Here is a 27,464-nt window from a genome sequence, read left to right on the forward strand (position 1 = left end):
CTAGAAATCCTCATTATTCCTCAGCACTTTCCCAATACAGCAGAAAGTTTCCCAGGAGAAGCTAAAGAGGGCTAAAGCTTCAGATCAAAGCCAAAAAAACCTGGTTTTGTTGGCAGGGGGGTGGGGGGGTGGGGGAAGGAAAAGTGCATTCGGAAATATAACTTCAGTAGAACCCCTGGGAAAGAAAACAGTTGTTCTTTGGTATTTCCGCCTCCCCCTGTTTCTTAGCAGTTTTTAAAGGGAAAATAAATCACATTAAAAGATTTTTTGAGAAATTATTTGGAACACAATGCAAAGACCTGCTGAATGGGCGGTATGACTGCAAGAAATAAACTGGCACTTTGAAGTAGGTTGGCACTAGACCAAGAAGCTGGGAGAATTTTTGTCTGATACAGCCCTAGCACACTTGCCGGGCAGGAGGGGTGCTATGAAAGGCCGTACTTGGAGGAGTGCAATTTCATACTGCAGCAGATGTGATGCCAGTGGACAAAATCACACTGATTCTTTAAGAGGGAAGCTCTCTAGACTGAACTCATTGGAATACTTCAGTGATTAAAGCCAGCATCTTCAGGCTGGTTTGTAAGGGATTTTGTCTTCCAAGGGTCTGCCTCACATGTGGAAAAGACAGACATGAGGTTATATACCATTTTCAACAGGATCTTGTTGCTGTTTTCTACAAATGTTGCTCATGAAGGATGGCAATGTATTTCAAGTACTATTAAAGATTTTACTTCCCTTCTCTGTGTGAAATGGAGAAAGTAAAGTACTGACCTGACCCCCATTACTGCTGCTATTCCCTCGTCTTTCTCCAAGGTGAGTAAATATTCCTCGTACCATATCCTTTAGGATTAGTATTATCTTGTGATTAGAAATGGAAAACTGGGGCTTCACTGGGAATCAGGATTGCACTTCAATCTAGTCACTAACAAAGCTGCCCATCATTATCCCTCTGCTGACAACCACCTTTAGAACATGAGAGAGAGATGGTATTCCCTGTCTCACCCACTGTTAGATATTCACCCGTACAAAGCTAGGATGCATCGATTACCAGTGGCATGACCTGTTTCTGCTAGAGTTTTTATTTTTCTGCAACCAAAGGCTTTCAAAGAATCTCTAGCATTAATTTGTCTGTGTAACACCCTTGAGCAGTGACAATGTTTGGACTTTGGGTTGAAACGAGTAACCCCCTTTCCCCTTTATTAGAAAATTGAGAATAGGACCACAAAGCCACAGGGCAGGTCAGTGCCCCTCTTTTAGACTAAGGCCTATTCCCTGCCACATTCAAGAGTACAAGAATATACTGAATGGAGCCACCAGAAAGTAATGTAAATTACTACTGTATAGCCCTCTGTGTGTTGACATCCAGTGAAAGCCAGGAACCAAACAGTCTGTCCCTAGGCCCATCAGATTCATGACTTTGAGAAACAGCATGTAAAATACATCACATAATGTCCTCCAGGGATGTATTTAAGCACCCAAATCTATTTTCTGCCTAGGGCTGCTTGGAAGCATAAAATAACATTCCTTCAGTTTTGGGAGCTTTAAAGAGCTTCCAGTTTTTTACTTTCTAAAACTCAGCACGACAGATGTGCCAATCAGTTGTTTCATAATGGTACCCAACTCTCTTAGTCCTTTCAGAAGAAAATTACCTCCTTCCTCTCAAATACTATTGCATACAATATGACCTATGCAGAAGTTGCACTGTCTGTAGTCAGTGCTTAAGGTCAGCTCTCCAGTACAAGCGAGAGTTGGTTTTACTATACTCAGTCTGAACTTATTTTTAAGTCGCAAGGCAGGAGAAGCGTAGGCAAAGCATAAAGAAAAATAATCTAATTCACCAGGAGATTGCCACTTAGTTTTGGATCTTGTCAGCAATTATAAGTGGAGGTGCATCAGCATAACTGCGGAAATATTGATTCACTTTGTATGTCTGTGGTACAGACATACAGCATAAACTAGGCCAAATCTTCAGTTAGGGGAAACTGTCATAAATGTATGGAAGAAAATAAAACTACCCTTGTTCACATCAGTGAAAGGCCTGGCTCATGACACATGCAGAGAAAAAGCTGAACAAAAAATTCAAATATTTGCACCTATTTACATACGTATGCATGTACATCTAGACACTGCTTATTGAGTTTTTAAAGTCAAGCACTCAGGCACTAGTAAACATCAGAAATAAGGTTGCCAGTGCTATTTGCCTTTCCTTTCATTGTGGCTGTTGATTATGAAGCCACTCTTAATTACATGAAGACATGTTGTTCACTCCATGGGTGTCCTGCCTCATTCAACACTCAGGTTGAATAGGCCTCATTTTGTACATAATGATCCTATACGTGCTTTCCCACCGTTGATTACCAACCATGGGATTCACCTCACCTCCTTACAGAGATCCCACAAGTATATGTTTATATCTAAGCTAGCTGCTCCAGGCTCCCCCTCTAAACAGGGGGGAAAAGTCATTTTAAGAGCTGACCCATTTTAAATGTGTGTTTTAAGTGAAATGAATCACCCCCTAAGGAGAAGCACTTCTCTCCTTTGACTATAAAGAGACATTGACTAGCTCAGATGGAGCCCTCTGCACTGTTGATGCATCTCAATGCATGTGACCTCAACTGTTATGTAGCACATAGCCTTTAAACCCTCTTCCAAAGAAAGAGGTATTATCAGCCCTATGGGTAACCTGGTGGTCTCTGTAACCCACCTGAGTGATTCCTGTAGCACATTCACACTGTAGGCAAGAGTGCTCCAATCACCCAGCTTCCAGCGCCAGTGTTTGCTAGCAGGGCTGTTGAGCCCATCTAACCTCACACCATCAACAATCGATGGAAGCAGTGAGTCCTCTCCAGAGAGCAATTCGCCACCGGCTCATGAGAGACGGTACGGGGATGTATTCTGTGCTTAAACTTGAGTGAACTGAATAACTCTTTCACCCGTGACTTCCTTTTTTAGACTACTTCATGCAACGTTTTACATGCTGAGTGCACAGCCCCTCTTTCCTTTCATTACTGCTGTGACCCAGCACACACCTTCACAAATCAGACCCCAGAGCCTGAAGTCAGGCACCAGAAAATGAGGAAGAAGCCATTAGTGACCACACCTGAGAAGTTCACATCTTCATTTGCAGCATGTACAAGGCATAATCCTGATCTCCAAAACAGGTCAGCATCTTGTGTTCTAACTCTATACGTCCTTTACCACAGGTAAGGATGGTACTTTTCTTTTTTTTATTACTTCTCAGTCCTGTCTAACCACCAGAATATATCCATCCTTTTGAACAAAATGAAGCAGAGATTCTTAAAGGCCTTAAACTGAAGATAAATTCTCTCCCTTGGCCTTGTTATGACATTTATGCAGACTTTCTAAGCTAAAAAAAAACCCTGATAACAAGTATGCCAGCTTCCCTTCTTAATCTCTCAGGTGTGGCATAAGCATATCAGTGACCCCTGCAATTTTCTCGACTTGTTAGTTTTCTTTTTTGCCCACAGGCTCAGACTGTCCCATCCTGAAGCTTACAGCTGAGGGTGAGCAGGTGTCTGAGAAGAACGGACCCGAGGTGAATTCAACATACACTCGGACACAAGCAGAAATGACAGTACAGTTGTATCCTCCTTGTCCTTGCAGCTCAACTTTTTTTTTTTTAATGATGTTGTTGTTGTTTTGTGGCCCTGTCTTCTGTGTTTTCCCCATTCTTATTTTCTATATTTTACAATTCACATCACTTATAATTTTTTTGTTTTCTTCAGTCATGCTAAAGCTTTAGTGATCTTCACCTGCTTTACTCCTGGCCTATGCAAAGGGATGCCGTGCCCTATCAGTTCCAACTCCCTATCCACTTGGTATTCAAAAGTTGGTTTGGGTTTTTTCCATCCATTCTGTTTGGCAAAACCTATCACCCATTTCTGGGTCTCTGAATTCAACCAAAGAATTTTTATTTCTCTGCAGTGCTTGAAAATAGCAAGAAAGTCACTAAAGAAGCAAAGGCAGGACAATTTCCTTGGTTGGATCACATATCTAAACTTCACTGTAGTTCAGACAATAAAAACAGGAATGCATTTCAGGTTTGGACTAGACCATACCTGATGGAAAAAGAAAATGATCACCGTGTTTAGCAGCAAGAATCTATTGCCATGTAACTTGTACAAACTGATGTTTTCAAAAACTTGTGATTTTGGCACACTGGGGAAGTTCTTGCTGTCCAGAACAAGATGCATCACTGTTACTGGGATATTTTGGGATCACCAAATCTTGCCCATGCTTTTACCAAAGCACAGAGGCTTTTAAACTTTTCCAAACCAGATTGACTTATCATTCAGGAAAGAAAAATTGGTATTTTTCTGTCCTATCTTCACCCACAGAATAACAAACCATGTTGGCTGAGTTGAAGAAAGCAGAAGCAAAATCAAACATCTCACCCACAACTGGAGGCAGACACACTGCTGAGACAACTTTAGTTACAGGGGCTTAACTTCAGCATTTATTGTTAGGTTATATGATGAAAGCTCATTTGCATGCCTACACAGGAGCACAGAGGGACAATAGCAGGTGGGGGAGCCTAAATAATCCACTACTAGGTTACTTCCATGCCCATCACAGGGGCCATCAACCCATCAAGGCCCAGAGGTACAATGCCAGACAGGCACCCAAATCAAGGACTCCCAAGAAACAAACACCCTGTCTGTCCCTCTGACCCCAAGCTGTCCAGCAAAGCCTTCACCCCAGATGACAGGTCTACAGGTGTGACACCCACCACTATAAGCCATCAGGAACAGCTCTTGGGATGACTGTCCAGATGAAGTAGGAGTTCCTGCCCAACAATGTGGGACATGTTATAGAATGCAGAGGAAAAGCATTATGCGATTGCACTGGACTTATTATTGATATTTAGGGAAGAAAACAAAGGAAGGGAAAGGGAAGGGTTTAGATTTTGGAAGGAACAAGGAACGGAAAACAGAGGAGTAAGAGGACAAAAATAGCCAGTCCCATGTAAATAATTTACCAGTGAGTACACTTGTCTGGCTGTGCCCTGTGCCTGCAGCACAAACTGACCTGTCTTCTAGTTAAATTCTTTTCTCTTTCCTGGGTGAAGCTGTCTGTTCTGTGTACACGTGTGTGTATGGGGTGTGAATGCAGCAGCTGGGGGTCAGACCTCGGGAGGGGACCCCTCTGTCCATTTGGGCAGCAGGTGAGCAAGCGTGTGTGTGTGGGTGAGGCTGTGAGTGCCACATAGGGTCAGGTTGACGGGACAGTGAGTAAATGAAGTTGCACAGGGGGGTCAGGTATGGGAAAAGGGGAATTCCAGCCAGCTCTGCGTGTGTGGTGGTCTGTATCAGCAACGGGAGTAGGGCTGTGGCCTCAGCAGCTCATATGTCCAGGTGCCAGCAACTGGGGAGGCTGGGATCCAGGGAGAATTAGTGAGCAAACTGTGTGCCTGAGACGAGTGGCATGCAAGATCCATCCTGTACATATATGTACATATTCATATGTTCTCACTAGTGGACCTCCATTCTCCTCAGCCAGAGAAGGGAGCAGGATGAGGGTGGTGGTGCTGTCTGTGTTTGAGTGTTCTGAGTGTCTGTCTGTGATCTGTGTGGCCAGGCAGCTACTTATATATGTACATATGTGTGATGTATGTGCGCTTTGTGTGCATGGGCTCACTGGGAATACAACCTCATCCTTGCTGCTTGTTGGACCAGGGGATTAGGAGCTGTAGCAACCTCACCTTTCTGGGGCTATTGAATCCAGCATGATATATTTTCTCTAACACTTATAACTAACTCAATACAACATCTACTAGCAAAACATATAGGAGAATGACAATATTAGATCTTGGTACCAAATACCCTCAAAACAGTATCACAAGAATAACGCTCCTAAGTCTCTGGCCAAAAATGGGAAGGAAACACCCTCTGAGAAGACAGCTTCTCACAATCTAGTCAACCTTTTCATTAGTTAGCAGTGTGTATTGGCAAAAGTCTCGAAGAGTTTGTTTTATGTTTTGTGAATTCTCACACAGTCCAGATATGATCAGTGAAGCTGCTTCTTACAGACATTACTATTGAGTCTCCCAAGGACACCTTGGTATTTTGGGACAAAATGATACAAACCACTAGCTTGAATCCAGAGTAATCTAGAAATTAAAAAAAATATTATTAATTTGCCACTGTTCCATTCACAGGAAAGTAAAAAAGGAAAGCTAGATGTGTATGTATGCAAGCTGTTTCTTTAAAGATAAAGTAATGCTGCTTTTTGTCTGGTGGTGTCAGCCTCTCCAGCTGATGGGTAGTTTTAAGATGACCAGAACCACCCTGATTGTAAAACCTGAAATTTTGATCTGAGTCAGGAGGGAGACGGGAGAGTTCATTAAATTATTAATAATCTCTTAGCTAAATGTACTTGGAAAGCTTTGGAAAGAAAACAATTTTTCATTATTTATCAAATCAGACAGGTTTGTTTAACCTGTTTGTTTTCTCATGCACTAACATGCACTGTGACATTTACTAGGGTTTCACATTGTGCAGCAGCTATTCTGTAGCCCTTGTCATATCAAATGACTGCTTCTTTTGCTCCAGCTGTGAAGACACCTCCACCTCAGGTTGGATGGCACCCCTTTCATTCCTTGGTTTTGGAAACCTTAATAATTAGCACACCCACCCCGTCACAAGTATCTCTGGATGGGGTGCTGAATGGCTTGAAGGGCATAGTCACACCACCGTACAGCATTCTGTGGGTCATGTGCATCCTGATGCTTTTCTGTTTGCAAATAACTTTTAGAGATTGAAGGATAGGAAAAGTGCCCTTGTGTGGCAAGAAGACAAGAAGTGACCACCAGCAGAAAAGATTGAGCCAAAAAGAGTCAGCATGGTAATCTAACAGGAAAATAAGAAAAAATCTCAAAGGTCCATCATGTCAGGGCTGCAGCTTTAACCAGGGCTGTCTGATGGTCCCTGAGGTGGCATTGTTCCACTGCAGCTCTGATACTAACTGAGCACCAAGAAAACGAAGGCTTTCCAGGCAAGAGACATCAAGTACAGGGGAAGAAGAGGACATGGAGAATGGCTCGAAGTCTATCTCCCATGCAGATAACATGGATTTAACTGACCCAGGAAGCCTGTAACAGAAAATTCAAGCTTCACAATAAGGAGTGGTTAACAGGGACAGAAGAGAAACAGGCAAAAACACTTCTTCAGTGAGGGACAAGCTCAGCCTCATCACTCACCTGAATTTATATAGTTATGACTGCAGACTATATTAAAAGTTCTCCCTTCCGTCTTAAGGACAGGACATTTTCTTAATACTTTAGAAAAGGAAAAAGTATCCACATTTCTTTACCCTTTTTACCAGTTGTGTAGTAATAGGCAAAGAGGAAGCCAAAGCAATGCAGCAAACATTTGAGGAACCCTGACAAAGACTTTCAAGTTCTCCATGCATTTCAATTTCCCCTACTGTCTATTGTTGCCATGAACAAGAATGTTGTCTAAAGCAAGGGTGGAGATTATATGACCAATTATCCCGTTACAGTGCACTTTGCAGACATTCATCATGAAGAATGGCTTTCAGAAATGAATGGTTATCTCAGGAGACTTTATTCATCCCTTGTCTGTTGGTTAAGACCCTACTCCATTTGTTATCCTGTCTGTGGCACAAATATAAAAGAGCAGAGTAAACTGGAAGATTTCTAATGAAACATTTCCCAATTTGAAATAGTTAATCTACCAAAATCTACATTCATTGTGGGGATCTGAGGACCCTTGTTTAGAGTACAGACTTGTTTTCCCATTTGCTTTCAAACAATTTGCAAATTAATTCTTTTCTTCTACTTTAGAACACTTTTTTTTTTTTTTTTTTTTTTTTTTGAGACATTTGGGAATTCATTGGGATTTTTTCCCTTTAGTTAATTCTACAATCAATGGTGTGTTTGATCATTTAAGAGCCTACAGTCTAAGAAAGTAATTATTGCTAGTAGTGATTGGATGTTACATCCTGATATGGACTAATGCATTTGGATCTCTTGAGCAAAATGAGTTTAGTGTTATCAGGTATTTCTCAGGATCTTATATGTACCATGGGAAACAGGCAAAAGGAGATGAAGGGGACCAGCTGATTCACTGAGTCTGCCACCGCTGACAGATGTGTGACTAACACACCCCTGTACATCCAACAGGTTTCCTTTTAAATCTGTTGGGCTTCTTGACCTTCCTGTTCTGGTTGAATAATGTTTGGATAAATAGATATAAACATAAATGGACTGACAGAGAGTTGAAAATACTCTGGAATGCATTTTGATTTCCTTTGCTGATGATCTATTGAATATACCTGATGCATCCTATGTTTTCATTGACTTTTCTATTTGTTTAATACTTGTACTCATTTTTACTGATCACCATCCTGCCTTCTGTAATGTCAAGATATAATGAAAAATCTTCCAACAACAAAGGTGTCCTTTTATATTTCTTATAGCTTTTATATATATATAAAAATTTATTTTTTTTCTGGATCTGTGCCTGTTGCTTTTTGATGAAGTTTCAAATGCACAGCACACAGTCATAGCTCGGGATTTGCAGCTGGGGTCTCTTTTGTCCTTCCTTTCATCAGATTTTTTTTTTTCCTTAGCTATTTTATTCAGAATTGCCATAATTGTGTAGAACATTTAATAAGGTTGTTCATAATATTGTTGTTATCTGACTAATAGGGAACTAAAAATTGGTCAAGTTATTGCACTAATGAAAAATGTAGATGTGAATGTTAGTCTGTTATTTTGTTGCTGAAATAATTGACAGGTGTGACAATACTGACCAGAACAATTTATCTATTTAACAGAGGTGGGGTGTTTAAAAGGTATCAGTGACTTTGCAGTGCACCCGTGTCAAAACAGTTTATCTGAAACTGAAGCTCCTTATGCAATACAAATGCTTTTTCGAGAGTTTTCTAAGTGCAGTGTTTTGTTTTGGGTTTTTTTCTTATTCATCTTTGCTTTTCCCCTATATTTTTTTCTTCTATGTTTTTTATTGTTTGAACATAAAAGACAAAAGGACCCTGGAGGGAAGACTTAAAAGTGGTGTTTTCTCACCTTCACACACAATGGTCTGTAGTGGAGGAAAAGACTTAGAGCAGCTTTCTGGGGAGGGGGGGAGTAAGATTTTCTAAATGGATTTTCAACAATATTTTTACATTCTTCCTATCCTTTGAGGGGAAAAAAAAAAAAAAAAAAGATGAAAAAGAAGAAAAGAAGGGGGGGAAAAAGGCTTTGACTCAAACATCTGTGAATTAACATGAGAACTCTGACATGAATTTAAAACGGCTGATATATAAAACAAAATTTTAGAAAAATCCCTGCAAGAAATGGAAAACAGAGGTACCTTGCTGAGTACCTTGCCCTTTAAAAGGGGCACATGCATTGAAACAGACTGTAAGTGCCTGTCCTTCTAGAGGGGAAGGCATCCCATGCAGAAACAAGAACCAAAACCTTTCTTGACTGGCACCCTCAGCAGCAATCCCAGAAACTGTGAAAAATGGCAGTGATCTGAAAGGTCTGGTCCCCCCGTCCCACACCGGCATGAATCAGAGCTACAGATTCCAGTGGATTTATCTACGGGCAAACCTGCTGTTCAGTCACAATAAGGCATTTGTCTTCGAAGACATGTTTACCACAGGTTATTGGGTGTCGTACATGAATTACTGGGTGAAGTTCCTCTGGCTGTACTCTGCAAATTGATTGCCAACTCCCATGATTTCAGTTTGTTTCCCATGAAAATTATTTCTCTTTAAACACCTACTTTCTGGAGGTACATGTTTTGGAGAATGTCTGGGTTTATGTCTGTCATTTAAATATCTTGTAGTCCCTGCAATCGCAAAATTAAGTATATGGACATGGTATGAAAAGAATCCTAAAATCCTCCCTGCAACCTCCCCCCCCTCCCCGAAACAAACAGTGAGAACCGGGGCAGTGTCTGTCAGCACACCCTTACAATTTTTATACGTTTCATGATCTTCTAGGAGGAAGGGCTGGGATTTGGTATTGATATTCCTGAATCTGGTAGTGGGTAAGCACAGTAACATCTAATGGCCTCAAAATGCGGACAAATACAATATATTCTTACAAATAATCTTCTAAAAAGAAAGTCAGTAACAATGAACACCAGGGTGAAAAAGTTTGTCTTGCTCACACTGTGCCTGTCCAATGAACAGAGGAAGAATAACGCTTTGTCATGTCAATCTATTACATTGTTGGTTTTTTTTTTTTACTGCCACTAATTAATTTTGAACACAGAGGAAAAAATATTTAAGAAAAAAAAAAAAGGGGGGGGGGGGGCAGAAGCTTGGGAGAGCTTGCCTAAATCTGATTAACTTTCTTTTGTAATTAAATGACTAAGAAGTGACTTAAAGTGCAGTTATCTAGGCATATACTTAATTACTACATGATAAATAAATAACCTGAATTGGAATCTGACTTCTTGGTAGAGGAACAGCAGACCTGGGTAGGCAAAGTGGTTGAAGCAATGAAGAAGATGGGAGAGTGTGGCTTGGCTCCTTCTCTAACTAGAACTCTCTGCATTTGAATAGATGAATTCCATTTTATAACAAGTATTTATTATTATATTGCCACTGTCACAGCATGTCTCTCCTAGTCAAGCAGGCTGAACTGTTTTGAGATAGCATCTGGGTACTCCTCAGGGTGGGCCTGTATCTCTTCTCAGGGAAGCTGTGATAGGGGAGATTCCATCTCTCCCCGGGACCTTCCCTGTGCCTAATAGAAACTAAAGGGACTGTCTTCTTCCACAGCCTTCAGGATGGCCCACACCTCCAGACACAGGCAGAGATGTTTCCACCACAATGGTTACATACTAGGGCTAGAGATTGTCCTGTCACTATCCATCACGGTATTTAGAGAAGAACCGTACTATGCACTTAGGCCAAGCTAGACGTGGTATCTTCCAATAGAGATATAAGGGACAAGATGTGCTTGCTCCAAGGAGACCAGGGTAACACACATTGTCATTAAGAGCAAAACAATTTGATTTAAATGGAGAAAAAAAGGATCTGGTTGGTCCACAGGATTTTTTATATTGTTACTATTATTATTGATTTTCAGAAAATAAAATAAACTTTTTGATTTGTATGTTTTGCTGTATTTGGTCTCTACCCCAACTGCAGCAACAAAATTTTGAATTTTGTTGTCTTCAAGGAAACAGAGACCTTGGTCTCATTTCCCATTGCAAATATAGTTGTTAAAGTGCTGGCAAAATTCTTATTCTTTAAATCAATGCAGTGCTTTCCCTGGTACCCCTTACATGATCTTGGCTGTTTGAAGGGTGCTTGCTCTGGTTTTGTTGCTTTGACAGCAAACTGAAGAAACGTTTGAAGGAATGCAACTGCTTGAGCCTCACAAGGCTGAATTGGAAGTGGTATCCACATTTTGAATGAAGCTTTGAAGAAGGTAAAAAGCAATGTGAGTTTACTCCAGCCTGCAATTATACTGCTGATAAGATGTTAATGAAGAGAAGCACTGAATAGACTCTGCAAAGTAGTTATAATCAGGTCTTGTTGTAATTAAAATTGTCAACAAATTGACATAGACTTTTAGTGACTTGTACTAAAACTGCTAGGAAACTGGAGCTGGGACCGTCTGTGCATTCACTAAGGCCACTAGCTGAAACATTGCCTCCTTTCAGGATGACCTTCTCCTTAGGGAATTTCCCATATATAGGTTCAAGGCAAATGTCCTTTTAGCCTAAACGTGAAGTCTACCTGAGGCCAACTGCATCTGTTTTGTGAAAGTGTGTAAGAAGTCAGGGAAGCACAGTGACGCTTTGCCTCTTTCCTCCTAGCAATACGCAGTTTCAGGACTTTCTGATCAAGACTTTGTGCAGGTGTCCAAGCTTCAAAACCTTCTGCATATTTTTAGACCTACAAAGGAATGGAACTTTCTCTGGGCTGAAAAACCTGCGTGCATGTTTGTATACATATCTAAGCACCACCTTATCTCATTCTACCCATACAAATCTTGTTATGTACATGTCTCGCTTTAGGAAACAGAAGATCTGATGTGTAACATCAACATTGTGCACATACAAGATAAAAATTGCATTCATGCAATGGTAGTGGAAGGGATCTCAAAGTCTTTTAGAGGCTCTCTAAAATAGTGTAATTAAATAATAAATAAATAAATAAATAAATTAAATAATTAATAAACACGCAAACAAATAGATAAATAAATAAGTAAGTAAGTAAGTCTGTGGTGGTTTATTTGCAGCAAGGGTCCAACCCAGGGAAACTATGGAACTGGTAGAATTCACAAGGAATGGGACTGGGTTTGGTTAGCATGCCAGGCATAGCTAAGGGTGGGTGTACAGGAGAACTGGTTGTCTGGCTGCAATTTTTCTGAACCAGGTCATCTCTTCTTGGTATAATGTTATATTTTTCCCTTCTATCGTTACATCAAAAGTTCATGGAAAATCATTAGCAGCAGTTTCTCAACCTTCAAAAGGTATCACCCCTTTTATTCCACTGTAAAGGAAAACACACTGTAACTCTCAGCCTTTCATCCTCAAGTATTTGCCACTTAAAAACAAGTTTGAAAGCAACTTAAATGTACAACACATCATATATTTATAAGCTAGGAGCAGAAATGAAACAGCCTAGGCTTGAGGGAAGGCTGGAAATAGCCCACATCTATTTCTATAGATAGATCCTTTTGCATATGGCACATAAACCTCTGAGACAAAAAGATTCTAGTGTGCAGTGTGAAATAACTCCTTGCTTTTGAGTAGGACAAATGCAACGTGATGTGATTAAAAGGATGATTGTAATATTGTATGTCCCGAAACATTAATAAGCTGGAATTACAAATGCTCCCAGGTAACCAGTTTTGACATCAGCATTATTAAATGTTAATCAAGGAAGGGGAATCACTAGATAAACATTAAGCAATAGTGATCATGGAGTGTTAGTAAACACAGGAAGAAACAACGTGTTCTCACACGTGGCTAGAGCTGGCATCTACATCATGTTTCTTTGTTGTTACATTTCTCTGCCTCTCTTCCTAGCTTGTCTCACTAGGCATTCTGGGAGCTTTTTCTTCAAATTTTGGTTTTTATTTTTGTGAAATGCAAATATTACTAGTAAAATATGTGAGGCTTAGATGTTTATAATTGTTTCTTGCAAAATTATTAACACCTTCTTTAAAAGCATCACATATTAGTCCTGCCAGAAGAATGAAAAGGGATGGAAGAATGTTCTGAATAAAGATGTTTTCCTATTTTTTTATGTTTTCTTTTGTGAAACTTAATCTGAACTCGTAATAAGTGTTTTCAAAGTTTGAATTCAGCAATCTCTTTGGTTTATTTAATTAAAGGAAAAAAAAAAAAAAAACAAAACACATGACAATCCAGCCACTTTTCATGCACCTAGTGAAAATGCATTATGTTTCTTCAGGATTAAAGGTAGGCAAGTCAAAAAAAGAAAAAAAGAAGAAAAAAAAGAAAAAAGAGGGGAAGAGAAAAGTGGGATGGTTCCTCCTGAAAAGAGACTAAAGGGTGACTTTATGGCAAGCGTTCTTTCTCCTGAGCTGGTGGTGACTTATCCAGGCTTACACATTTTGCAGCCTGTGAAAGAACAGCCACACAGCCTCTCTAAAATTCTGTCAGCCTGGATCCGCCTGAGAGGCATCACAGTCCTGCTCTACTTCCCCCTCCTTCCTACACCACTGACATGTCCCCCAGCCTGGGGGGTGGGATGACACACAAAGACTTGGTATCAACTGGGGATCCTTCCCTGATGAGGAAATCCTTAGTGGCCAGTTTAAAGCAGCTGGAGATACCCTTTAAAACACTAAGGCAGTCAGAAAGTGGTGGTTAATCAAGGCTGTCCTAAATTTTACTTAGAAAACTTATTTGGCTGACTTGTTTGGACTATAGAGACAGAGAAAATGGGACATGGAATGGACTTCCTTCCAAACATGAACTGTGTTTTTCTTTTTTAGATTCTTTTTGACAAGAAAATTAGAGTCCCTCCTTTATGAGCAGTTGGTTATTTTGTGCATGTTTTTCAAAGCTTGTCAGTAGGTGTCAAGACCCATAAGAGAAGTGCATTTTAAAAACGCTCCATCAGGCACACAGGTAAAGGTACATGTTCGTGGCTGACACTTCCTCCTATGCTCTGAGCTGCACAGCTTACGGAGTCACAGCGACGTGAGTGTTGAGTTGTCACCCACTTCTCCCAGAAAAAGGCTTGATAAGATACAGTCAACAAAACCAAAATTACTTACTTTGTATTTCAGAGTACATAACTGCGTAATGTAAGCCCATTCATGTCGGGATATGTAATAGAAACCTGCTAGAGCAAGGGGGAAGCCAAATTCTCCATGCACCATTCCCGCTTCATTTTTCAGCGCTGTCTATTCCTTGCAGCCAGACACTTGGAGTTTCTGTCTGTCTCTTATTTAAAGCAACTGACTCAGGTTCTGTACCTGAGTCTTCTGAGGCTGCACTCCAGGCAAGGACCATATCCATGCTTAGGCACAAGGGAAAAGTTATCTTGATGCAGTCAATGCCATGAACAGAGGGAATTGATGACTTGGCATTCAAGTGCCAAGTCATCAATCATAAAGAATCAATCTTCACTCCCTGAGGAGCTGGCCCCAGGCAAACATAATTCTCTTTCACTGCCACAGACCTGATAGCTCTTGTCCCATTTGTAGGGAGTGTATTTGTTCTTATTTCAACATTGATTCACTTGGCATTCAGAAGTATTTTCCAAATTCCCAGAAAATGTCACCTAATTCATCCTCTCTCAAAGGGGTGGTGATGCTTGTATGTTAGAGTATCCTAATACTTGTTTTCCCAGTAGTATATTACACTCTAAGAGCTGAATGGAAAACAAGATCCTGTTTGTTCCCATATTGCCTTTTGTGCATGTGATTTGAGAAAGTGGAGTGGTAGGCACACAAGGAGGGCTGTTAAAAGCTTTGGAGTGCTTTTAACTCAGTCAGGCTTTTTGTGCCTGTCAGCAGGCAGGTTAATCAGTAAGCCTTATTATTTGTATTCCAATGGCAACTGAAAGGTATCATTCCGGACTACGACATCATTGCAGCCAGGACCTATACTAACCAGAGAATGAAAGCTGCGCCCTGCCTGCTTAAAGTTTATACTTTAACTTTTAGATTTGATAATTTCCTTCCTTTTCTGTTGTTTTTTCTTTTTTTTTTTCCCTTTCTCTTTTTTTTTTTTTTTTACCCCTGAGCCAAAATGTCTTGAAAAACATCAAGGTAAGTAAGCTCACTGAATTCAAGGAATTTGGAGTGCTGACTCAAAAGCATAGTTGCTGTAATCATAGACAAGAGGAAAAAAATTTATTATCATTGTTTCTTCTTTTTTTCTCCCTTTAAATTATTCTTAATCCTAGACAGGGAGTCAGAGTAGTCAGCTCCCAAGCACCAGAATGTGTAACTAGCTAATTATGTGTGAAAGAGAGGAGTGCATTTACAGTGTTCTCTTCTGCATAGGTCCTTATTATAATTTTTGGGACCTCTTGAAAGATGGTGTTTGGAGCTTAGAAATGCTCCAATAATTAGGAATCTGCATCACTTTTTTCTTGTTAGAAGTGGAGCTGGTACTCAAAACCTGCTAGAGAGCACTTTTACAAAAAATGGAAGACAGAAGGCTTCAATGTTCCTTCCATGCTGTGGGGAGTAGGGACTCACATCTCCTGCATCACAAAAACAGGTCTCAGTCACCAGTGCCTGCAGTGCTTCAGGAGGTTACATTCCTCTCTTCACATGTGGCTTTCCACTTGGCCTGAACTGATCTAACATTGTGCTACAGGCGAAAAGGGTTATCATCTCAACCATCCCCTGCTCCTGACTGTGATCTCCTGCTGCTACCTTACATGAGTTCCAGAAATTATGCAACCGTGCAGTGAGATGATGTAATTCAATGCTCTAGTTGAAAATGAAGTCGGGGGGGAAAAAAAAAATATTCCAAAGCCCTAAATGTTTGATTTTCAGTCAGAAGCAAACTGATGAGACTCACTTTGTAGTCACCAACGTGCTAAATCGGACATGAGGTCAGGAATGGGGATGGAGGGGAAGAAAGGCTGACGTCTTTCAAGCACAACCTGCATTAGGTCATGAAATGGTAGTGCCTACACTTGAGTTACTGTGTAATCAAGACTGGCAAATTCGTGTGTTTAGAAACAGGTTGTGTAAGAGGATGTGGGAAGGATCAGAAGTCTTGACAACTTCAAACACTGCTGGAACTACAAAACAATCTGAAGGTTTTTTCAGACTGACATCCAAATTGTTCTTTCCTCCACTTCCTGGAGAGTTGGACAGATGTCTAACCCTGCTCCTCATTTCTTAAATTTCTTCCATTTTCCACAAAGTGGAAAATCTGTTTATTTTCTTCTCTCTATCTCTCTCTTTTTCTTTCTTCCAACCCCCTCCCCCTTTCCACCCCCCACCCCACCCCCCCTTTTAATATTTAAAGGAATTATGGGGAATAAGTAAAATCAATAATAATCAGTTTGAGTGTTTAACCACTGGAAAGAACCCAGATTCTGTTGGTGTCATTTAACAGGGTAGGATACAGTGAAGTGGAGCTAGAATCTTTTTTTGGGGTGGTGGTGGGGAGATTAAAGAGATCATACTCACTCTAGCTGAAATTCATCTAAGCAATATAATGGCAGCAATGTGGCCTTCAAAATTAACTTACGTGGGAGTTTCTTAGTATGCGAAAATTGTTTGGAATGTTCTTATAGGTCTGAAATTCCCTTCTCACAGATAAACTGGGGCAACGATGGTGAATTTGCACCTTGTTACTCCAGCACTAAATTCCTGGTCTACAGGGAATTTATAATCACATCTCACTGGCCTAGAAGAATTTTTCTTCCATCTGCTTTGCTGTTCTGGAATAAATAATTAGTAATACCAGAGTTGAATGAAAAATTCTGGTTTATCTTTACAGACATGAGTTTCAAAATAAATTTATATAAAGTTTTGATAAGGCTCTAACCTGAACCTTCAAACCAGCTGAGTTTTGTTCATTCTAAGCTTTAATGCTTGGGAAAGTGACCAATGAGGCATAAAGCAAATCTTATTGCTTCATCAGATGGTGAGTGCAATTTATGATCTACTGACAAACCCAACAGAGAATGCTGAAATATTTTGGTCATGCCTAATAAAATAGCAGGTACAGTCTACAGATAGGGCAAAGACTAATCTCAGCTTCATGCACTAATCTTTGCTGAAGCCAATGGGAGTAACCTTGGACTTGGTTCAACAAAATATTTAAGCACATACTTAAGTGCAGAACTGTAGTTACAGTAACTACAGGCTACAAATGAGACAAAGTAGGAGCAAACTCTCAACGAGACTAGATGAGGCGGCCCATTTCACTCCTTTTACTAAGCCCCATAGCAAGTGCTCTTCAACACTGAGTCACCTTTGTAAGAAATTTTTTTTCAGATTTGAAATGTTCTGAAGCGTATGTTTTAAATTAAGGTTTTCCATTTGGCTGAATTAAGTTTTGAAGAGAAAATTTGTCCCACAGATCTGGGACAGTGATGGTAGGCAAGCTATCAGGAGGTTCTGCTGGCCAAAGAAATGCACATTAGATCTTTAAGAAGTGGTTTAATTAGCCAGCAAGTTTCCAGGAGACACAGGAAGACATTCACAGTCCTCACAACAACAGAGAAGCAGAGTCTTGCTGAGACAATGAGGGACTTGCTTGCACGATGAATCCATGATTATCTTTCTCTCCACACATTCCTGCTTGTCCTTCTCACCTAGCTTAGGAGAGCTCTTTTCGGAGAGAATTTCAAGGGCTGCTTTATTTGTTAGGAGACAAGGAGGCACTAATAAATTCCTCTGTGTGAGGTATTTAATTACATAATAATGTGTACACTAATCAAGGTAAATGTGTTTGTGAAAACACCTTGATATGGGAACAGTTAATCACCCAAGGCATTGCTTCTTAACACACCTTGGAAGTTAACTTAATTAAATTAATTAGAACAATGAAAAAATGAACTGTTTATTGGTCTACAATGGCCCGAAGCGAACGCTTTTCCACCAATGCTAGGAAATCTCCCAGACTGCAAGTAATTTTTCTTTTTTTTCCCAAAGCCTCCAGTTCTTTCACTTATGGCGACTTGTGAGGAGCCTGAAACTGATGACATTTTCCTCTACAGACTTCACATCTGACCTGTCTCTGCAGGAACCACGTGATTTGTACCCAGAAGTACTGTACCTGATGCCAAGACCCAGAAAATGAACTTATCAGTGAGCTGATCTGTGTCACCCCATGCTAGTTAGAAAAGAACAGTTAATCCGCAGGGGATATGCTTGCTCACAATCAAAAGCCAACGGAGATGTGTGGAAAGACACCGTATTATCTCTAGTGAGCTTTGCACTGGATCTCACTATCCATTATCACTTTCTACCTCCAGATATTGCATCCAGTACAGCCATTTGCTCTCCTGTTTTTCTGGTGGATCTGGCTGACAAATACAATTATGTTTTCCCCTGTGGCTTCAGCAAATTCTTGTTGACCACAACTTAGACAAACATAGAGCTGGTCTACAGGAACGTGATTGTGTCTTTGGTCACACATATAGCTGCTGTTAGCTCTATGTGGACACCAAGGCTGACTTAAGCTGCAGATTCATGTATAATTTAAGATGCTGTCAAGACAACATTGATGTGGAAAAAAGCACACACACTCCTCTAAGCCTGTCTTTCCTGCTCTCTTTTCTTCCCATCTTTAGCTCTGGAAAAAAACATTCTTACAGCGTTATGGAGAGATAGATCTACTAGACAAAATATATGTATTTTGCTTGCTGATCTTAAACCAAAAAAGCTCCTTGACCTGATTCCTAGTGGGGCTACACAAAGGTTAGCTTTAGCACAGAATGGGGAGGGCACGCTACAGGAGATGGAAGGAGGGGCTGGGTGAGATTGCAGTGGGTCTTCTTTGTGAAAGCAGTAGCTTATGCTGACTTAAATCATGCATGAAATTAATGCTGTAGCAAGTCATGCTGAGTGATGTAAGCAATAGGGTTGGAAGCCTAGCAGACAAATGGTTGTTGATAACTTCTGCCATGCATTGACCTTTTGGAAGTGACCTAGATTACTCACTCTTGGACACCCAGGGGAGGCTGGTCAGGGACGGTGAGGCCCGTGGATGCCTCAGGACCCTGACACCTACTTGTTATCTGCTCCCAGATGAAGCGGAGGAGAAAGGGCTTCATCATTGCTACTAATTTGAAGTGGGGGTTAGTCTTTCAATCAAGAGAACAGCCCTTCTTCCTTCATCATGGTCTCCTGATTGTGGTTGTAAAAGGAAAATGTAGTTTCTGAGTAGACTAGTTTTAAAAAGAAGTTGTTATAAATACGCAAGACTCAAGGACCTCCTTGTTCTAGGCATTTTGCAAACATTGAACAGAAGAATGGGCTTTGCTCCAAACTGCTGCTTTGGGGTCAGCCAAGATGCTTTGTAAACATGAGACTGGGTCCTGAGTTTGCCAGTCTGCAGAGCAGAATGGGACTGTGCACTCAAAGATCCAACTTGGTGACCTTTCAAACCTGATGGTACAGACAGGACTGTATCTTGATAGGACAGAAATAGCAGGTTCCACTCCTCCATAGAAATTCTGCCTTTTGTAGCTCCCAGGAGTTTAGTAGCTGGTGCAACTGTCCCTTCAGAGCAAAACCAGCATTTGCCTTCAAATGGATTTCTTCACATTGTTCAACCTAGAAACTTGTGCAGATGCACAACTGGATCCAGAAAGAGGCTCGTTGTGTCAGTGTGGCTTTGCATCACAATTCACGTGTCCTGCTGCTCAGCTTTGCAGTTTAAATGCAGACCTCTGTTCATACATACAGATTCATCTCAGCTCTGCAGCTGACGTGGCCAACATCAGCCCAAGGCTCTCCTATTGGCAAGTGCTGATGAGCCCTGTGATGTGGAGAACTTGATTTAGTGACCTGGAGTGTGTTACTGGCTGAGTCAAAGATGAAAGAATCCCACAAAAACCAACTGTGAAAACAGTACTGGTATTTGCGAAGCCAATTAACGATTTTGATAGACAGTTTCTTCCTAGATAGCGGTTGTCTCTGCCAGCTATGCTTTGCTTATCAGGACCTTTGAAGGTATCTCTAACTAGTTTAAGAAATAAGGACTGTGAGGAAATGAAGTGCAGTACAGTTCTGGCCTTCATTTTTTTAACCATGTAAATGAATCTGCCACTGCAGTACCTCACTCTCTCCTGCTCTCACTCACCTGTATGATCCAGTCTGCCTCATTGTCACAACTCAAACACAGCATACGAAAAGAGGGGGAAAGAAGGCATTCCTGAATATGTGACACCAGTGTTCTCTGCTTGCTTTGCCTAATCCTGTTTTTTTTTTTTTCTGAAACCTCTGTTTCCTTCTACTTCCAGGTTTTATAAACACTGTTCTTCTATGTAGGTATTGTTTGTCCTCACTTTGATTTCTTTTTTTTTTTTTGTCTTCTTCTTTATGTATGTTTTGTTTTTCTTAGACATTTTTTTGTTAGTTTGTGTGCATGTGCAAATGCGTTTATAATTTTCTCGGGACTCTTTCATCAGAACCTATTATCCCAAACCTATGTTGTTGCTATGTAACGAAGCCGTGCTGCTGTTTTGACATCGTTTTTCTTGCTTTATCTCTGTGCTTCTTTCATTTCTTAATTCTCTCTCTTCCAGACATTTCTCTCTCTCCTTCCTCTCCCCTGAAGAAGTCCAAGAGGCATATACTACATATGCACACGCACACACACATACACGGGCACACATGCACACACAAATGCAAGAAACACTAGGGGAAAAACACCCTTCAATTCTTCCTGTGCTGTTCGGTGACTTATTTATTTATTTTTGAGGTCTCTTCTGGAGCTGAAAAATAAGACACAACAAGGTGTGTGTTATGCTGAGATAACACATGCCTTTGGGGAAGTGTGAAACACAAGGCAAAGACGAGCGCCTTCAATGACCCAAGATGAGAGTTATCTTGTGGTAACACACACCTAGATGTGTCCCATTATGGCTGTGAAGGATGGGGATGGAGGAACTGGAAATAAAAGGAATCCTAGAACTTAGATTCCTTTTATTGTTGTTATTATTTTTAAGTTAGTCTTCAGCATGTCCTGTCATTAAAAGGAGAGTAGGATTCCAGCCAATAATCCTGTGGGAAGGCCATTATAATCTGAAATAATAAATGCAGAGATGATAAAGCCAGAAGGGACACTCATATTCACTCTTCCTGTGGGTAGTTCCATATCACAATTTATTAAATGTCACCAAGCTGCCCAGCATTGGATTAAATGTATTTGATTACGTACCTTCCCAAAAGGCATCCCTACCACTTCTGAAGACATGAGAACACAAGGAATCTATTACTTACTTGGGTAATTTGTTCTGATAGTTTATGACCCTTACTATTAAAAAGTTGTGCCTCCCTCCAAATGTGATTGTCTGGCAGTATGAATGTGTCAAGTCATTTGTGCTTCTTCTGTCATATTGCTTTAGATTAAACTACATATCCTACCTTGTCCTACCTATGTTGTAATCAAGTCACCTCCTGGTTTTCCTTTCAGAAAATTAAGTAAATTGAGTATCTTTAATCCTTCATTAAGAACATTTTTGAATCCATATGATATTTTTTAAGACTTCTTTATCCATTGCTTTATGTCAGCACCTTCATTTCTCAGGACTGTCACAACCCTAATCTCATCGGTATCATTTACAGAACGATTCTTGTTTATTCTCCAGTTTAGACACTGGAATGAAAGTTTACATAGGCATATTACACACATGTTTTTAAAAAATCAACGTGAGAATCCACGATGAGATTCTGGTTTTCAAAAGTGTTCAGGGTCTTCTTTCTAAAGAAGGCAAAGAGGTTTTGGACCTTCCTTTTCAAGGTATGACCTTGGCATCTGTTGCAATGAAGCTTATGTTTATATGGTTGCCGTTTTTTGAGACAGCCAAATGATTTCCCTGTCCCCATCATTACTTACCATCCTATCAATCTCTGCATCATCTGCAGGTTTAAGCTGTAGCAATTTCTTATTTACTTATTGATGAAAATATTGAATAATGCTGCACCAATTATCAAACCACATTAGAAACAGCTCCCTCCTAAATCCTGGGATCATACAACACTGAGTGCTGCATTTTGAGATCTGACAGTTAGCCAGTTCTTAATCCATTTAGCATATGTTTTATTCATATTGTATGGTGATAATTTTTAAATTAGACTGTTTTTCAGTACTAAGTTAGATATAGCAAAACATACTGTAAAAAAGGATAGGATGAGAGGAGTCTTATGTTTTATTGACCCTTTTAGCTATCCAGGAAAAAAAAAAAAAAATCAACACAAGAGATTCCATCTACATTTATTTGCTTTAATGACTGGCTTTTCTTTCTAAAACATCGAGCTTTTGAAGTCATTGGAACTCGTCAGAGATTTCAGAAAGTAGGCTGATCCAAGACAAAGGTAAGAGAAGATTGCTGCAGTCCTGCTTTTGGTATATGAACTCATCTGCTATCATGCGAAAATCTGTCTAACTATGATCTTAGAAACAATAGTTTTTCTGTGTGACCTGGGTAAATTGAATTCAGTTTTTGTTGTAGCAAATTGTGCTCAATACCCAGTAGAATGAAAACCTCAGATTAATAGATTTTAAGGCCGGAAGGGAACATTATGATTATGTGCTCTGACCTCTTGCATAGTGCCTGTCGTGGAATTTTAGACAGTAACTCTTGCCTTGGGCTCAATATCTTGTGATGCATAACAGCCTATTACTACAGCAAGTGTTGGACTTCTTTGGTGCTGCCTACATGAGAGTCAACTGTTTTTAGCATCAGTTTGGGGGTAACTTGGGGGTGGCTTTGGAAATGGCTGTGAAATAACATATAGTTTAGCATATCTTTCATAAGGGAAGGTAGAACCTTTCATACTCCTTTACAGATATATATGTGTATATGAGGGGGTATATAAATACATATAAATATGCAAAAATATATAAATACATATAAATACTATATAAAAACATATATATATATATATGTTTAAAACATAGAATCATAGAATCATGGAACTACAGAACAGTGCAGGTTGGAAAGAACCTACAAAGATCATCTGGTGCCACCACACTGTCCAATTGCATCTTGAAAAACTCAAGTGAAGGGACTCCACCATGTCCCTGGTGGCGGGGGCTGTTCCAGTGAACAATTGCTCCTACTGTAAAAAATTTCTTTCCTATATCCAGAGGAATCTATTCCAGGTGCAGCTTGCTCCCATTTACCTTTTTCTTCTCCCTGTGGCTCCTTGTGAAGAGAGAGCCTCTGTCCTTTTTGTAGCTACCCTTTAGGTACAGGAATACAGTGATAAGCCCCCCCCCCCCCGAGTTTTCTTTTCGCCAGGGTGAAAGGACCTAACTCTTTCAGTCTTTCCTCATAGGGCAGCTTCTCCAGTTCTTTTGGTCATCTTTGTGGCCCTCCGTTGGATTCCCTCTGGTCTGTGCATATCTTTGTTGAACTATGGGGACCACAACCACAAGTGCCGCCTTAGAAGTGCTGAGTAGAGTGGGATGATCACATCTTTATATCTGCTAGTAATGGACCTGTGGATACAGCCCAGGATTCAATTTGCCTTTGTTGCTGCAGCAGTGCACTGCTGATTCATATTCAGCTTGTTGTCCACCAGGACCCCCAGATGCCTTTCATCAAGGTTGCTCCGCAGCCACACAGATCCTAGCTTGTACTGGGCTTTTTGGTTATGTCATCCCAGGATAATTAAATTTATTCAGTCTTAAATTTCTTTTGGAAAAAAAAAATATCTTCTCCATTACAATTCCTGTATTCTGGACAGCTAGTGTTCTCCATGCTTTAGGTGACGGAAAAGCCTCAGCACTTGACATGGCTCAGGGTGTGTCTACCTTGACAACTTAGTTTGGAACAGGAGTGTATTTCTGAAGTGACCTGAATCTTTCTCAATGACTACACTTTGCACAGTGTGAGTTTTGAGGGTGTGACCCGGGTCTTGTTTTGGACAAAACTGATCCCAGTCATAAAGTGTAATAGAACAGCTAATGTGCCTCCTGTAGCTTGTGTTTATGAAAGTAGCCTAGGGCTAGTCTGAATAATAAAAAAAAAAACAACAAAAAACACAACAAAACCCAAAAGGTGTATGGTGTTGGTACTGGGCTTAGGGCAGCAGCTGATTCTGCATATCTACTAAAGTTGCATCACCTCGCTTGTTAATGTAAATGCACCCTCAGCTATCACCACATCACCTCATCCTGTGCATGGCTCTGAGGCTAAGTAGCTGCTCTGCAAACAGTGAGAGTCAGCTCCACTCCAGAAGCACTCCTTTAGCTTTATCTACAAGCCAATTGGCTTTGTTGGTCTCAGCCTGCACTGGGAGGAACCTGCTTTGAAGTCAGCCACAGGGCATGGTTTATCTACAGTCTGAATAATTATCTCATCAATAAATGAAAGCTGGATTTTTTTGCTGTGGTAGCTTTCTACCTTCACCTCTTTAATGCCTTCACCTTTGGCATATCACAGGCAGGAATCTGGATACTTCCATTCATCTCATGCATGAGGACACACATCTAGAGGGTGTGAAGTTTTTCTTCCAGATTAAAACCTGATGGCACTGACTAGTAACGTCCTGGGGTACTCCGAAACTTGTTTCTAATACCTGCTTTTTACATTAAAATGAGAAACATGAAAGGTAGGGTCTCAGAAACCCAGAACAGAATGAGATTTTCAATCTTGTGGTATTTTAAAGCTGTGTTTAGTGGTTAGTGAGTGGTCCATATGGAGCATGTTACTCAACTATTTTTTTAGGGTATCAGGGTATGCATCCAAGCTGACATCCTGATTGGTAGTCCCAACAGTTCATCTCCAGATCACCCGGGCACGTATGGTGAACAAACTACCTACACTAGAGGTTAGGAAGACATAGATGGCAATTTTGATGCTGTGAGAAATGTGCTTTGTGAGCCAACCGAGGCTTTGAGCATTCTGTGGGACTGATGCACCTTATGTAACATAGAGATAACTGCTAACATTTTTTCTGAGTGCCCTTTCCTCAAGGTCAATGAACTTGCTATTGCTTCACAGAGGAAAATTTAGGTCTCATATACTCCTCTTTTATTCTTCACTTGATTCTCAGGGTGCTGGTCAAGATGGCAGACTTTGCAAATATGAACAGAAGAAAAACACAGCAGGGATCTAATGAAGCAAATTCTTCAGCATGTAGCAGTAACGGATTTTTATACCAGTCCTAGCAAGGACTCTCACCGTGAACGACGTGCACATTGACTTGCATTCCCAGGAACCTAACACAAATTCTTTTGAACACAGTACTGGAAACAGGACAAGCTAAGGGGTGTCATTCTACTCACTAATAATGCCATATCCATTATTATCTTCAAATGCCCCTTTTAGAACTTTGCTGATCCCGTTGAATATTCTGGGTAGCTGAGTTTTCAAAACATATTCATTCCCAGTAGAGCTCTATGCTCTGTTGATTGGCTGCCTCCTTTCCTGATCACGCTGTGAACTTTAGTGGATGAAATTTTATACATAATCATGCTGCATTCTTTGCTGATTGAGCCGCCTATTATCACTGTTTATATAGCTATTACATTCTGCGTTTCCCAGTCCAGTTGCAAGCTTGTTTTTCCCCCAATATATTATGCAAAATAAACTGAACAGGAATTACAGTATTTCCAACCTGCTGTGTCTTCAGAATCTAAGATAGCAAAATGCTTAGGTTTTCTTTCAAATAGTAGGATAAATGCTTCTCCAAAGATTGAAGCTGCTGGTTATGGAAAGCTTGTGCCACTTACTGTATGCAAAATAGGGAGATTTACAAAGAAACTGATTGCATCTTTATTTGCTTTATCAAAGAATCTAAAACCATAGCTGAAACTATAGAAAATGCACTTTAGTGGTCTTAAAACAAATGATATCCCCAACAGATTTGTCGACAGCTTAGCACATAAGCCCAGACTGCTGAAGCAAAAAGCATCTGGAATTTCTACTGCTAGAATATGCACCTTAATAAGGAAAAGATTCAAAAGTTCAATGCCTGAATTGTACAGCTTGGTCAGCGGAGTTTTGCAGCTGAACAAGCGTTGTCTGTGCAGCTGGCTTTGCCAAAAATAAATAAATAAGGGGAATGAATAAACCGGCACTGAAAAATATGAATCTTCCCTAATAATAAAATATGCAAAAATGATAGTAAACTCTCTCCATTTATTAAATTCAATTATGCCTCTCAATCAGCAAAGTGTGCAACAACTGCACTCAAGAAGGGCGTCACTAAATCAGGGGAAGATACAGCCCAATCAGGAAAATTTAACAACTCGATCATTAAATTAGGCAACACTACCAGAACCAAGGTAAATAAAAAGAAGATAAACTGTACAGGCTGATCTTTGCAGGCTAAAACGGTGAGAGGGAGACTGAAAAGACACCATTGGATAATAAATAGGTCAGTCTCCTGGGGGACTAGACCTTTAGGTGATGTAAATAATTATTGCTTTAATGAAGTCACTGGAGCTGTATCTGTTCTTCTAAAGTAAATACCTGGTACAACAATTGCGTTGTGACTCTTCCTTTATACAATATTAGCTCCTTTGTAAGCTGATGATAACTGCTACTGCTACCTACCCCCCTCAGGACCCTACTGTGACAGGTGCTCTAAAGGCAAGCAAGGAACTGATGTTTGGTTCTTACTTATGTAGTAGTGCTCTTTTCCTTCTTTCCCCAATTAATTTTTTGTTTTAAAAAAAAAAGTCAAAAGTGTCAGATATACACAAATGTAAAAATATTCCACCAGTGCTATGCAAAAGATCAGCCTTCACGCTCAAATGTTTTATGCCAGCCTTGAAACATCAAATGACTCTGCAGGGCAGCTTGGTGTAGGCGTTACAAATGGCTATGCGGGCCTAACACGTGTAACGGGAAAGAATTAAATACAAAGAAAAAGGCAGTGACTTGAAGGTGGTGATTCCTGGAAACGAAAAGAAAGTTTGCTATTGATATGAATGGGAGATTGACAGTCCAAGCAGGCCTGCTGATAATTTTTTAGCCTCTCTAATCAGACAACCTGTTGTAGGATGGTGTGTCTGGAAAGTGATTAGAGGGCCCTTGGATACTACTGCAATGAAGAGAAAATCATAAAAATAGATAAGATGATATCAGATCTTGTATAGCAGGAAAGTCTTACAGGCAGTATTGTCAATAAATATATAAAATTTTACCACTAATTTCTGAGATAAATCTGACCTGTTAATGATGGCTGCAAAGTGAACATGACCCTGCACCATAAGAGCTCAGTAGACTGGGCTGGAGAGTTTGCAGTCTACTAGACAGATCAGGTGAAAGGGTTAAAAGATACGAGGGGATTATGTGGCCAAATTGAGGAA

At 40.3% G+C, this 27,464-nt stretch overlaps 1 long non-coding RNA gene across 1 annotated transcript; it reads left to right on the forward strand.

Annotated features, from left to right (window-relative positions):
• Positions 1–15,097: 15,097 nt before the first annotated feature.
• LOC121080725 lies at positions 15,098–26,634 on the forward strand. Its single transcript, XR_005825488.1, has 4 exons — positions 15,098–15,265; positions 18,122–18,277; positions 22,464–22,513; positions 25,202–26,634. It is a non-coding gene; the product is annotated as an uncharacterized LOC121080725 (long non-coding RNA).
• Positions 26,635–27,464: the final 830 nt, after the last annotated feature.

This window comes from Falco naumanni, chromosome Z (genome assembly GCF_017639655.2).
Source record: "Falco naumanni isolate bFalNau1 chromosome Z, bFalNau1.pat, whole genome shotgun sequence".
Taxonomy (NCBI): Eukaryota; Metazoa; Chordata; class Aves; order Falconiformes; family Falconidae; genus Falco; species Falco naumanni.